General features: G+C 46.7%; 1 pseudogene; it reads right to left on the bottom strand.

Annotated features, from left to right (window-relative positions):
• Positions 1–12,059: 12,059 nt before the first annotated feature.
• LOC102432920 lies at positions 12,060–15,243 on the bottom strand (annotated as a pseudogene).
• Between the last annotated feature and the right edge of the window lie 358 nt (positions 15,244–15,601).

Raw genomic sequence — 15,601 nt, 5'->3', positions numbered from 1 at the left:
AAACCAGTTTGGCTCAGTGGATAGAGCATCGGCCTGCAGACTGAAGGGTCCCAGGTTCGATTCCGGTCAAGGGCATGTACCTGGGTTGTGGGCACATCCCCAGTAGGAGATGTGCAGGAGGCAGCTGATAGATGTTTCTCTCTCATCGATGTTTCTAACTCTCTATCTCTTTCCCTTCCTCTCTGTAAAAAATCAATAAAATATATATATAAAAAAAAGGCATCTGTGATATATGCACCCCATGTTCACTGCAGCATCATTCACGGTGGCCAAGGTATGGAAACAACCCAAGTGTCCTTCAATAGATGATTGGATAAAGAAAGATAAAATACTGCCATTTGCAAAAACATGGATGAATCTTGAGACTATCCTGCTAAGTGAAATAAGTCAGACACAAAAAGTCAAGAACTATATGATTTCACTATGTGTGGGATATAAAATTGAACATACAAGAAAAACAAAAACTCACAGGTACAGACAACAATATGATGGTATCAGAGGGAAGGAGGGGGGAGGAGTAAAGGATAAATGGGGTCAAATATATGGTGATTGAAGATTTGACTTTGGGTGATGGGCACACAATGCAATATACAGATGATATATCTTACAATTGTATACTTGAAATCTATATAATCTTATTTACTAATGTCAACCTAATAAATTTAATTTTTTTAAAAAAAGGCATCCATGAGTCAAAAAGATAGCTGTTCACTAGACCTACCCATTCTAAGCCACAGAATCTTGATGCTTGGGAGGCCATATCCAATCTGGGAGACTATATATAAAATAATTTATTTTTGACTTAAGATTTGAAGATGTGATAAAATATAGTTTAGGCCATGGGAGCCATAAAATATTTAATATCCATAGATGGATAGTGTCCATACAGGCTACAGAGCAGGCTATGATCTTAGTTTCCAATTAGTCTTCCTTACGTACATGGCAACACCATAAACAATGACCAGTGACCAAGGGAGGACCCCTATAATGACTGAATTTAGATCCTCTGTTCTCAGTAATCACTCAGGTCTGGCCTACAATAAGGAGCCTACTTCTGGCTTATTTTTAGACCAGAGAGAGCCCTCAGTCTTCATTGGACACAGTCAGTGAATGGTTATAAAACACTGAATCCCCTGTCTCTCTGCGGCGGTTCTCAACATGTGGGTCGCGACCCCTTTGGCATCGAACAACCCTTTCACAGGGGTCACCTAAAACCATCCTGCATATCAGATATTTACATTACAATTCATAACAGTAGCAACATTACAGTTATGAAGTAGCAACGAAAATAATTTTATAGTTGGGTCACAACATGAAGAACTGTATTTAAAGGGCCAGAAGGTTGAGAACCACTGCTAAAGGGACTACTCCATGTCCGCCATCTTTCTTGTAGTTAGCTTCTCTCCACAGGAGCAGCATATTGCTGAGTGGGTGGCACAGAGCTCCTAAAACCCTTATGATTTCCTAAGTGATATGAGCACTAAGAGCATCTTTTGTTCTAATATTTGATTTGTGACCCTGGTTCCTGACACATAATTCCTAAATCCCTTGAAATTTCCTAGGTGATAGCAGTATCTCCTGTACTAATAAAGTGACTCCTGGATAGCTCCTGGACAGAAGGCTAGTCAACAAAAAGGCCAAGCCATAATTAGAAGCTTGATATTTTCAGCACCAACCCTCATTCTCCAGAGAGGGGAAAGGAGCTAGACGTGGAGTTAATAATTAATCATGCCTATGTGATGAAGTCTCCACCAAATCCAGAAAACATGAGGTTCCAAGAGCTTTTAGGTTGGCAAACACATCCTGGGAGAGTGACACAGCCCGCCTCCACAGGGACAGATGCTTTTGCACCAGGACCCTCACAGACCTAGTTCAATGTATCTCTCTATGTGGCTGTTCATCATATCCTTTATAAAATCCTTGATAAGTATATGTTTCCCTGGGATCTGTGAGCTGTTCTAGCAAATAATCAAATCCAAAGAGAAGGAGGTCATGGGAACCCCCAATTTGTAGCCAAGTCAGGCAGAAGTTTTGGGTAACCTGGGGATCTACTACTAGTGATTGGCAGCCTCATGAGACTAAGACCTCTGCTTGTGGGGTCTGATGCTATCTTCAGGCAAATAGTGTCAAATTTGAGTTACATTATAGGAAAACAAGCTGGTGTCTGAGAATTTCTTGTTGTGGGGGGTGGAGGGGGAGCCCACACATTTGGAGTCAGCAGCATTATGAGTATGAGTAGTGTGAGAGTAAAGGAAAAACACAAGAGGAAGACTGAGTTTCTCTCTACACCCTCTTAGCAGGAATTGTCTTCTTGTTTGGTGGGTAGTTAAAAATGGGTCCTCTGGCCCTAGCCAGTTTGGCTCAGTGGATAGAGAGTAGGCCTGCAGAACAAAGGGCCCCAGGTTTGATTCCTGTCAATGGCATGCACCTCAGTTGCAGGTTCCTCCCTGGCCTGGGCCCTGGTAAGGTGCATGTACAGGAAGCAACCTGTTGATGTGCTTCTCTCATACCAATGTTTCTGTCTTTCCTTCCCTCCTTCCCACTCTCTCTAAAAATCGATGGAAAAATATCCTCAAGTGAGGATTTTAAAAAAACTGGTCCTCTGTTACGCAGAAACTTCCTGAACAGCACCGCTGCATACACATTATGAATATTTTATTAGTAGGTAAGGATATAGTCACAAAGAGCTATGTGTGCTTTGCTAAGGTGTTTGACATTTATCCTGTAGGCAATGAGAAGCCATCAGAAGTTATCCAGTCAGCAGGTGACAATAAGTTATCAGTAAGTTAACTTAGGTAACATTAGGAGTAGTGTATATAAAGTAAGGAGAAGCTGGGAAGGAGACCAGATAGGAGACACTAATCTACTAACTCAAATTCATTTCATTATAATTCTTTTTTAATTTCTTTATTGATTAAGTTATTACATATGTGTCCTTATCCCCACTTCATTATAATTCTGAGTGTTTTTTCAAGCAGGAAATTTCTTTTCAAGATCTACCTCAAAATCCCAAAATTCACTCACTTCCACCTCAGTGGCACTATTTCCCGGGTAATAGTCATCATGAGAACCAGAGAAGGTGATCTTGGACATCAGTGGGTTGTAGGTTTGTTGGTACAGACTGGCTGCCCAAGAGAACACTCTTATCTCTATCACCAGAAGAGACCAGATCCATACTTCTTTTTAGCCACTGACCACTCTAATTCTACAATCCAGATCATATACAAATAGTCACTTACATATATAAAACACAAAGCTCCTTTTGTAAAGACAAATGTAATCAGTGTGTTAGCCTCAGTATAACAGTCACATTGTGATCCTTAAAGTTCAATGACCAAGGATAGTATTTGTCCAGTTTCTGACTGCCCCCAAAGACCCCCACTTCTTTAGACACCTCAGGACTCTCCACATCCCTACACACATGATTCAGTAGACCAGCTTCCAGCTGGACACTCTAATGGGGCCATCAGCCTCCCAAGGCAATTTTCCCTAATCATAGGGCCTCTAAAAATCTATCACAGGAGGAGTATTAACTGGCAACATTATTATCCATGGGAAATGTGTAGTTAGGGGGAAAGGTGAAAGTCTAAACTCTCAAAGGCAGTATAACATAGAGGGAAGTATATAAATTTCAGTATCAGACAGACTGGATTTCAGTCTCACCATAGTGTGCCTATGGGCATCTCATCTTACCTGTCTGAGTCTCTTTTCACATCTATAATATGGAAATAGGATCACTGCCTTGCAGCATTGGGGTGAAGATGACAGGTGACATATGTGAGGCACCTAACACAGTCTGGTACCCAGAAGGAATGGTGGTCATCAGGGCGGTTCCCAAGTATTCTGATTCTCCTCTCCTTCCAGGAACATGGTAGAATTGCACGTTCTAGCTCCATTTGAAATAAGTCTTGGCCATGTGCTTGTGCTGGCCAAGGAAGCTTTGAGAGCCAATGATATATTCATTCCCTTCCCACTACTATGGTGGTCATGGAAGCATGAAAATGGCACCTCCATCACCCTGGATCACTATGTGACAATGGTGAACAGAAAGCCCTACAGACCCACAAAGGGCATTAGAGCATGAGCAAGAAAAGAAATGTATTAAGCCACTGAGATCTGGGGGTTCTTTTTTTTACTATATCATGACCTATCCCATCCTTACTGAGAGAATGAGTAGTCAATGAATTCTAGCTAACGTGATTTTGTTTTTATTATTTCAAAATGCCAACTTAGAAAGTGGGAATGCCTGACAAGTCAAAGATTCTGTCTGAACTCAGTAAAGACTGATCCCACAGTGGCTGTACCCATTTATATTCCCACCAGCAGTGAATGAGGGCAATCCCTCTTCTGAGTATCTACCCAAACTTTTTGGAAAAAAAAAATTATTTGTAAAGATATATGCACCCCTATGTTCACTGCAGCATTATTCATAGTGGCCAAGACATGGGAACTATCAGTGTCCTTCGATAGATGATTGCATAAAGAAGATGTGGTATATATACAGGATGTCCCCCAAAAATATAGACACACTTTAACAGCTGATGGCTCAATTGATATTTCTTTCTTTTCAGATTTAACCCATTGAAATAATTATTCAAAGTGTATATACATTTTGGAAACACCCTGTATATATAATGGAATACTACTCAGCCATAAGAAAATGTAAAATACTGTCATTTGCGACAACATAGATGGACCTCGAGAATATCATGCTAAGTGAAATAAGTCAGTCAGAAAAACTTAAGAACCATATGTTTCATTCATATGTGGGATATATGGGATATAAGACTGAAACTCACAAACACAGACAACAGTATGGTGGTTACCAGAGGAAAGTGGGATGGAAGGGCCAAATCTATGGTGACAGAAGATTATGACTTTAGGTGGTAAGCACACTATACAATATACAGATCATGTATCATAGAAATGTACATTTGAAACCTACATAATCTTATTAACCAATGTCACTACAATACATTTAATAATAATAATAATAATAAATAATAACAAAAAAATGATTGCAAGACAGATTACCGGGCAAGGACCCTGATACATTAGTTATTAGAGTTGAAAGGAGCAAAAATAATCTCAGTTCCTGAATCTGAACTATGCTCCCATGAATTAAGGATTTAAAGGTCACATTGAGCAGAGGAGGATAAATACACGAAACAGTGTCTGCAGACTAAAAGCTCTAGAGCACTGGACCCCAGCCAGAGCGATCATAATCCAAGAATTGAGGGCAACAGCCCTGGAAAATAACTCTTAAGTATTTCCAGACTTTAAAATTCCTCAATGGACCAGAAAACATCTGTTTCCTAATCTGGTGGGGAAAAAGCCTCTTTGCTAAATAGTAGTCAGCACCCCTAAAGCATGAAATCCATTGCCATTTTCCTGGGCAAAAACACACACACACATTAACCCTTCCTCCCTTGTTATCTGCAGATGTCACCAGCTGTGGATGTCACTACAAGAGGGGAGTGGTACAACCAGAGAACGCAATGCTTCACTTCCCTCGAAGTTGCCAGAAACGGCCGGTACGAACTCCTGTGCATCGGCATCTACTCCTTACATCCATATGATGTAGAGCAAATAAAATATGCTGGATTCATGGATAAAAATAATCTTTTTTTTAGTCAGTGACTTAATGCTATATGAAGAACATAAGCTCCAAAACCAGACAGCCTCAAGTTCAAATTCTATCTTTACCACTAGCTGTGTGATCTTACGCACATTACCTGCCCTGAGACTCAGTTTATTCATAGTCAGAATAGCAGCAACAACAGCCAGGCATCCGTGCTCATGTGCATTGCATCTTTAAGTCCTTACAATAGCAGATGAAGGAAAGATTTATATGGATCTCAAAGATGAGAAAATATGAGGCTCTAAATTATCAGGAAGTAAAGCCAAGATCCACCAGATCCTCTTTATCTTTATACGTTTTCCCCAGTGGCATGTCTGGAATATTCCCTCTGATCCTGGAATCTTCAATAGTCTTTAAAAGACTGCTTGGGACATATCTTGATATTCATACTAATCTTCCTATTTACCCATGGAGATATAATTATCAACATAAAAATATACATGGCTTTAAATATAAATACAGGGGGAAATGTTAACAGCATTTGTCTCTGGATGGTAGAATCATAAATGGTTTTAAATATCTAAGCTTTTTAAAAAATATATTTTTATTGATTTCAGAGAGGAAGGGAGATGGAGAGATAGAAACATCAATGATGAGAATCATTGATCGGCTGCCTCCTGCACACCCTGTAGGATCAAGCCCATAACCCAGGCATGTGCCCTTTGTGAGAATCGAACCTGAGGCACTTCAGTCCACAGGCCGACACTCTATCCACTGAGCCAAATCAGCTAGGGCAATATCTAAGTTTTTTGTATTGTGTCTACTGAGAGTACATCTGTTTGGCAAACAGGAAAAAAATATTTCTCAAAGCCATAGGAGGAGATTACTGGGCTCTTTTTAATTTTTTCAACATTTGCATATTATTTCCAAAATAAGAAAAGGTATTTCAGTCACTCGAATTATATTTCTTTGGTTTTGCTTACTTTTAAAAAAAAATGTTCAAATGCTGTAATTAATGCACAAGGGAAAAATCTAGTCTGCACTTAGAGCTGATTAACTTGGGGTTCCTTCAATGTTGTGAAGAGGCTGCCATAGCCCTGGAGGACCCAAAACAATGCACATTTACCCCAAAGGGAATTGGAAAGACCCACAAGCACGGCCATAGGACTTGCTCACGCAAGACAGCAGGCTGGACTTTGCTCCAAGAGCAGGTTCTACCAAGCTCCTCCTGACAACCAGTGACCTTCCCCCACCCTCTCAAAGTGACCATTTTTATACAGAAAACCAAGCTTAGGTCTGGCTTAGCTTCCCACATGACTCATGCAGTGACTGATGATTCCCTAGGGGCATCAGAGCTGCCCAAATGTCCTCAGAAAATTCAAGCCAGGACTAAGATGTGGCCCATCTTCTTCAATTCTTCCCAGGCATAGAAGGAAACACTATGTGCTATCTTTGGAGCATCCTTCAAAAATCATGTGCCCTTTGGCTCAGCAGAACTAGAGTTAGTTCTCACTGTCCCAAACCAAAGTCAATACGACCATAAGAAAGCTGTGTGTTTGGACCACACTGACCCAAAGTGGCGGGCTAACACCAGGTTCTGGAAGTCAGGTGCCAAGAAACAAGAGGCTAGGAATCTGCTTCAGTTTCACTGTAAGATGTTCTTGGGGCTACTGTCTATGCAGCCCCGGGGTGGAATTAAGCACTGGGAAATATCTGCCTTCCAGAGTAACCAGTGAAATTTTTTTCTCATGGTTAGATTACATTTCCTTTTTCAATTTGCCTTCCAGGATGCTCAGAAATGCATGGCCCACCTGCAACAATTGTGCAAGTCATACAGCCTGCAAGCTTGCATTCAGTTTGTCCCCATGTACTTGACATTCCATTTAACCTGTCTTACTTGCATTATTCTTAATATTCTTATTCTGTTACTACTTGTTAACCAACTCAAATGCCATATAAAATATGTTCGATATAAGTTAACAAGACATTGCTGGCCAGCACCAGCCATGTCAAAGAGGTGCCACCCATAGGGTCTGCCCCAAAAGCCACCAGAAGAGGCCTGTCCTTTCCCTCCACAAACTTGTGTCAGATTCATGGTAGTTCACCATTTGAAATTCATTCATTTAGCAAAACTACTTTCTTCTATTCTTGGGAGATAAATACACTGGGAAGAATGCCTCCCTATTTATCCTTGCAAAGAAGTTTATCATGATCCTGTGTAGCCATACATCACTCAACACAGGTGTGGGCTTAGGAAAAGAGAAAACACATAATTCAGATGTTGGTATGCTTGAAGTTGTCCCAGAGGCTCATTACAGTATCTTCATATTTTTGGATTCTTTTTTCTTTTTGTTTTTCCGGTTGGGTGTTTTTTGCTACTTCGTATTTCAAATCGTTGACTTGATTCTTGTCATCCTCTAGTCTGCTGTTGGAACTCTGTATAATATTCTTTATTTCAGTCAGTGTATGCTTAATTTCTAGTTGGTCCTTTTTCATAACCTCGAGGGTTATTGAGGGTCTCACTAAATTTATTGGCGGTTTCTAGAAAATTCTTGAAAAATATTATAACCATGGTTTTGAACTCTATATCCAGTCATTTGCTTTCCTCCATTTCTGTCATTTGTGACCTGTTTCTTTGTCTCCGCATTTTTTATGCTTCCCTGTGTTGATAGAGTGGCTTTCTCTGCTAGGTGTCCTATAGGGCCCAGTGGCTCAGCCTCCCCAATTACCTGAGGTGGACACTCTTAGTGCACCCCTTTGTGGGCTTTGTGCACAGTCTTGTTGTAGTTAAGCCTTGATTGTTGTAGGTATCACTGGGAGGAATTGACCTCCAGGCCAATTGGCTATGAGAATCAGCTGTGGCTGCAGTGGGAGAACTTCTGTGCTGGAGACACCCTTATGGGGCAAGACTTGCTTCAGTGGGGCTTTGGTGCTCACTAAGTCTGCCCCCTGAGTGTGTCCCTTATGGATCTGAGGAGTTGTAATCTGGATGGTCCCACTCTGGCCACTGGGTACACTGGCTCTTGGATCTCTAAGGAGGTGCTAATTTAGCCTCCTCCTGAGGCTACCCAGCAGGAGCTATGGAGAGATCTGCAGATTCCTCTTCTTTGTTTGGGGTTTGGAGGTGCCCAGATGAGGCCCAGCTGTGAAACAATGCAAGCTGCTGTGGGGCCTTGGGCCTTCTCTTGGAAGTTCTGGGTCTGTCTGGCCCAGCTGCAGTTTGTTAGGTAATTTCCAGATTGCAAAGGGCCAGGGCATTCATATGCAAAAGCCTCTGCACAGAGCTTGGGTGGGGCAGGGTCTCAGGGGATCAACAGGGCAGAGCAAGCAGCTATGGCTGTTCCTCTGTCCTACCCTAAGAAGGCCCACGTCTCAGTGTCCCGGTAATCGCTGCAAGCACCTCTGAGAGAAAGCCGCCCTCGAGTTCCGACCAATGCCAGACAGTCCAATTTCTCCCCATATGAGTCTGGGTCCCCAGAGACTCACCCAGAACTGGAATTCAGAGCAGTCGGGAGCTTGAGACTCCCTCCCGACTGAAAAAGACAACCATGTCCTCAGTTGCCAGCCCTTTCCGCGTGCGCCTCCATACCTCTGCACTTTACTTCCACACCTCCTCTGAGTCTCAGTGTGCTTTTCTGTTTCCTTCTAGTTGTAGAATTTCCACTTAGCCAGCCTTCCTGTGGTTCTGGATGATGTCCGTTTTGACTTTTAGTTGTATTTTTGAAGTGGTTGTGCGAGGCAGCAATTTCCAATGTTTACCTATGCCGCCATCTTGGTTTCTCCACATTTCTTAATCTAAAAATTTGGATATATGAGACCTAATTCACAGGATTACTGTGAGCATTGAGTGAGATGATGTTCACTAAATGCCAGTACATTATCTGTCACATGGTAGGTGTGCAATAGATGCTTCTTTTTCTTATAAGACTCTACTGGAAGTCACAAATTCTCAGTGCCTACAGATGTGGGTTTGAGGCTTTATTGTTTTTCTTTTTTAGTTTGAATACCTAAAAGTTGGTTCTTGGGTGTGTATATGAGTACCGTTTCAATGTAACTTGCCCTGAAGCCTTTACTGGTACACCTTTCTAATCTTCCTATAATTATTGCTAAATACACTTCTCTAAGGGACATTAAATCACATTAAAAATAAACATCTTGCCGTAACCGGTTTGGCTCAGTGGATAGAGCGTCGGCCTGCGGACTGAAAGGTCCCAGGTTCGATTCCGGTCAAGGGCATGTACCTTGGTTGCGGGCACATCCCCAGTGGGGGGTGTGCAGGAGGCAGCTGATCGATGTTTCTCTCTCATCGATGTTTCTAACTCTCTATCCCTCTTCCTTCCTCTCTGTGAAAAATCAATAAAATATATTTTAAAAAAAAGAGAAAAATAAACATCTTTATCTGATGAGGAGCATGCCATCTCTGCCACAGTCTCCACTACTCCCTACTGTCTTGCCCCCGGCCCTATGTGCACATTTATGCTACCTGCCTGGCCCTGTAGGCATCTGAGTCTGTGACCTTTGCCCTTAATCCAAGAATCAGAGCAAGTGGCAGACAGAGGCTGAGGCATAGGAGAGGTGAAGAGCAGCAGCTCCAACAGCCCAGCCCCCAAACCCTGTCACAGACAGCCATGATTCCATGACAGCCATTGTACTGCTGAGGGTGGCTATGTTCCTCAGCAGCAGAGCCAAATCCAGCATAGCAGCTCTAAATCTGCAGGCGGCACCATGCAACTGGTAGCCTTAGTGAGATAGCCAATGCAAGTAGCAAATCAGTATCAGCTCCATCTCCAAAATTCCACTGAACCTCAGAATAAAAGCAATGACCATGTATATTAAGGCACTTGGGCCACTCTCCAATTCCCTCCTCAAGACCTCAGAGGGGGAAAGATGCTTGAAATCTAGTCTGATTTTCACTTTACTTTAGCCAAGCTGCCTTAAGCTATCCAAACCTTGAAAGCACCTCATCTCCACCAATTCCCAATTATCTTGGCAGCAGTGGAAGAAGCTGTGACCCAAAATCTCTTCTTGGGATTTCTTGTAGCTCTATGGACAGGCTGGGAGAAGCAAAGGCAGACAGACCCTGACAGCAAACCAGCCCTCTTTAGAGATACCCGGGTCTCCCACTGCCTGTGGTCTTGCCTAGCTCATAGGAGTGAAGGTCTTGTTCATATGAAACATGACTATGTTCATGAGCGGTACCTTGCTGAGCTGCTTGCAGGCAGTAGGGAAATCAAAAAGGGAAATAGCATTTTTTTTGAGGGGCTATACTAGGGTTCTCATTAAATGCTCTGAGGGCCTAGGGGCCACATTGAAAATTTTTAACAACAGGGACAGCAAGGTGGCACAGCTAAATCAGAACAATTGGTCCACCAGCCAAAGGTCCCTTGGAGAAAGTATCCACAATTTGTGGTTTTGAAAACCAAGCACATGTACTTTAAAATATAAAAAAAAATTAAAACCCTAGACCAGAACTGGCGAAGGGCTCTACAAGCATTAATGCAGCCTGCTGAGTGGCCGGGCCACTGCCTCCGAGGAGACAGAATGAGGCCAGCGAACAGCTGTAAAATGTCTTTTAGAAGAGGAACATCTGGTCTCGCTCCAGGATCATGGAAGTTTCCTGGCTGAACTCTGGGGTTATGGGGTTCACTGGTTTTATATAACAGGCCGTATTTCCACTGGAATCATACTGCCATCAAATTATAGAACAGGACTTTAGAAATCAAATCCAAACACAGTGAGCTAGGCTGACTAGTGACAGGGCTAGTCCAGAACACAGGCCTCTGGCTCCCAGTCTGTGGATATTTATTTATTTATTTATTTATTTATTTATTTATTTATAGCAGAACATGAATTGCCTTTATTACAGTACTAAAGGCTCGGTGCATGAAATTCGTACACGGGGGGAGGGGGAGGTCCCCTCCACCCAGCCTGCACCCTCTCCCTGCACCCTCTCACAATCCGGGACCACTGGCTCCTAAATGCTCACATGCTCACCTGCCTATCCGCCTAATCGCCCCTAACCCCTCTGCCTGCCTGCCTGATCGCCCCTAACCACCTTGGCCTGCCTGCCTCATCACCCCTAACTGCTTGCCTGCCTGCCTGATCGCCCATAACCCCTCTGCCTGGCTGCCTGCCTGATCGCCCCTAACTACTCGCCTGCCTTCCTGATCACCCCTAACTGCCTCTGCCTCAGTCCCCATCACAACAGCTTCATCTGAAAGGATGTCCCGAATGCAGTCCAGAAGGTCATTCAGCTGTCCAGTCTAATTAGCATATTACACTTATATTATTATAGATGTTGTCACAGGTCCATTTGTATTGTCCCACAACACAGCAGATCCAGCCCCAGAGTCAGCTTCCTAAGGCAGTAAGCAGGGCTGGGACTCCAGAAACCAGTAAGGCATGAGGTGGAACTGGCTAAGAGGTGGTCTTGGGGCCCAGGCAGGCTGTTCTCTCTGGCCCAGCTGTAGCCCACAGTCTAGGTGAGGCCCAGGCTGGCCTGGAGCTCCTGGGCCTTGTCGCCAGGCAGTGAGTCCAGTGCTGAGTGGAAGCTGTTGGTGTGCTGTTCGGCCAAGAAGGTCAGGAGCAGCAGCAGTACAGCCTTGGCATCTGGTGGGATCTTGTCATCAGCCTGAATGAGGCTGCAGATGCACAGGAGCTCGGGAGCCACATCTACAACCTGGTCGGAGCTGCCCTAGTACAGGAGGCTGAAGAGGTAGCCTATGGTGACCCACTCCTCCCAGTCCTCCTTCGGCGGCAGCATGTGCGGCAGAGCAAGTCAGCACCCAGGGCTCTGGTCTCCTTGTGGAACTGGCCATCAGTAGGTGGGCCAGTGCCCCACTAATGTTATCGTGGGCACGATCCTGGTGCTCCCATGCCCACATGAGCAACAGGAGCCCCACCAGCTTGGAGAAGTATTCCTGGGCAGGGCAGCCCCCAGGCTCAGCCAGAAGATGGCATTGCTCCGCACTTCGGGGGTCAGTCTCCCAGGCGGCCTCAGCAGCACGGGGAGCAGGCAGGACACAAACTGGGCTGAGGCAGCACCCAGGCCCAGAATGGACTCCGCCAGCGTCCTCAGTGCAAAGGACTTCTCTGCCACTGTGCAGCTCTGTTTCGTCTTGCAGAGCAATAATGGCAAGAACCCAGCGAAGAAGGGGGCAAAAGTGTCTCCCTCTCGCAGCTGCCAGGGCAGGAATGGCCTCACCGGCGTACTCTAGCAACATGGTGTCATATTCAGCCTGGTCCTCGCCCCCCTCCTTCTCCTCAGTGCCCTGACAGGCTCTTCCTCTGCAGCACGGCCTTACTGAGGTAAGGCGCCCAGGAGGCTGCAGTGTGAGGGTCCCTCAGACGCGCAGCCACCGTCAGGGCCTCCATCACGGCCTTCACCACTTGGCGCTCCCGCTCCCTGGTTAGCGCCTGCATGTAGGATGTCGCCCCCTGGTCCAGGGGCCTGCAGAGCAGCAGTGTTGGGTTCTGAAGGGCACTTTTCCAGGCCTTGTGTAGTGCACAGCAGAACAGTCCCAGAGCCTCAAGGGCTCCTTTCACACATTCAGGTGGAGGCACTCCAGAACTTCGAATACTTCTTCAAAGACACTCTCCATGTAGGGAAGGAGGGCCACACTGGCGTTCACAGAGATCTCCCCCAGGGCAGCACCGGTGTCTCCCTTCTCATCGAAGAAGGCATTCTCCACACTGCACCCTGAGATCTCTGAGTTCCCCTCCTCCACTTCCTCCCCATCGCTCTCATCATGAAACGGAAGGAAGGAGCTGCTGCTGTCGTTCTGAGGCACAAGGCCCTCAGTGGAACACATGACAACAGCATGAGTGTGGGGATTTCTGTCAGATGGGGTGCCAGGCCCTCACCCTTCGGCCCCGATAAGGCTGCAAACAGGCTGCATGTGCAGCGCTTCAAGTCAGGGTCGTCTACCTGGTCACATAGGCTCAGGCCCAGCTAGTGGTATTCCCCAGCCAGGGGCCTCACAGTCTCCCCCACTGCTCATGCCAGCACCACCAGTGTCTCCAGGCTCTGGATCCACAAAGGCTGAAGGACCAAATGGCCTAGCACCAGGAATCCCCGCAGGTGCTCCATGGCGGTGGGGAAGTAGGGCAGCAAGGAAGCCTAGGCAGGCGTGGCAATGGCCCCCAGGATGCTCATAGCCAGCTCCTTGGCCTGGGGGCTGCTGGAGCTCCTAGGGGGCTGCATCATACACTCCATAAGCTCCAGAAGTAGGGCTGTACTTTCAGCCCTAGGTTCTCCACGAAATTAGCATAGCAGGCCCTGGCTCTGTGGTGTGGGTGCCCAGGAGACACTGACTTCAGCTCGGCAAGGAGCGTGGCATCCCCTCCCCTGAATAGCTGCCGATAGGAGGCCATAGGGACTCTGAGAATTGGCCCAGGGCAAGGAAAAAAGCATTATGCACAACGGATCCTCCAAGCCCTTGCACACAATCTGCAGTCGTCCGGGCAGCAATCTCTGCCTGATGTGGTCACCTGCTCCATCAGACAGCTCAGCCAGCACCAGGAGCCCAGCCTGACACTGGTGTGGGTTGTCACTCTGCCAGGCCTCTTCCAGCATGGGCATCAGCGGGCTAAAGGGCGTCTCAGGGGGCAAATGGAGTGCCAACACAACCTGTACAGCAAAGTGCTTGGGTCTCTCTCCCATCAGCCCAATCTCCAGTTCTTCCTCCTCTGATTCCCAGTCCTCCGGATCCAGCTGGCCCAAGGGGGGCCGGCAGCCATAATGGGGGAAAGGGTGTGCAGCAAGGCGGGCAGGAGATAAGACTTCAGTAAGGCCTTGCTCTTGTCTTTGACCAAAAAAGTGAGGCTGCAGAGCATACGAACACGTACTGCACCACCCAGAGCCATGTCTCCAGCCACCCCGAGGCAGAATGTGAGGATCCCAGAGAGCTGGGCGGTGATGACAAGCATCTCTGACTCCAGCAATTCATCCAGGGCCTGAGAGCCTCACAGGCCTTTGCCTTATCTACAGCGATCAGTCTGCAAGGCGGTGGTGAGCTTGGGCACTAACATCTGAGCTGGAGGCAGCCATTAGTGCGGAGATAAGGGGCCAGGGTGGTCAGAGCGCAGGGAGTAGAAGAGAAGCCCCGGCGAGCCCACCTCACCAAGGGCTTCCAGAAGCCCAAGAAGCTCCCAGTGGTGGGGTCGGAAGGCCTCAGGCCGGGAGGTCACCGCTACACTTAGCAGCATAGCCCCGTCTCTCTCTCAGGGACGTGGGGACTGTGGGGTTTGTGCTGAGGAAGCTGCATGGGCTGAGGCCAGGCCTCCGGGCCTTCCTTCCAAAAATAGAGGCTGAGAGCTGGGCCAGGCTAAGGCTCACACTGTGCGCTGTCTCTCGCTGGGGTCATCAGCACCAGGGACTGAGGCTCTCCGATGCTCCGTGCTCCGCCAGCGGGCGTTCAGTCGCTGCAGGTCGGGAACTGGCAGGTCTGAGGATCGGTGGCCGAGGCCAGCAGGCCGCAGAGCCGGGCAGTGTGGCGGGTACGAAGGGCCATCTGCAGCTGCTCCGTGGCCCAAGGATTCGCTCATGTCCGGCAGCAACAGCTTCTACAGAATCTGCTCAGGCCGCGGGCTCCAGGGCAGCAGTTGAGCGGCAGTTACTTGGCCGGGAGGTGGGAGGGACAGCGCGCGGAGGTGCTCGAAGCCTAGGAATCTTTAGACAACAAATGCCCGTCCATCTCGCTCGGGCCCTGCTGACCCCATGACGTCACTTACTGTTTGCCAACCTCGGCTTCGTCGAGATGAAAAGAGGTGCACACACATCTCAGCCCTAAAACCACTTTTGTTGGTGGTGGAAATTTTAACCAAGGCACAGACTTCCTCTCAGAGCTTTGTAGGAAAAGAAGATCCGGGGGTAAGGGAGGGCAGGGGTGTGGCTCACTGAAATATTCCTAAAATGCTCAGATCACCCCACCACCACCACCGCCGCCGCCACCATCTCTAGAGTACAGAAATGCTCTCATTTCAATCTGGGCTGTTCTCTGAAGATTGTGCACTGGAGGC

The sequence above is a fragment of the Myotis lucifugus genome, unplaced genomic scaffold, assembly GCF_000147115.1.
Source record: "Myotis lucifugus unplaced genomic scaffold, Myoluc2.0 scaffold_701, whole genome shotgun sequence".
NCBI classification, from domain to species: domain Eukaryota; kingdom Metazoa; phylum Chordata; class Mammalia; order Chiroptera; family Vespertilionidae; genus Myotis; species Myotis lucifugus.
This window is presented reverse-complemented; position numbering and strand designations above follow the sequence as displayed.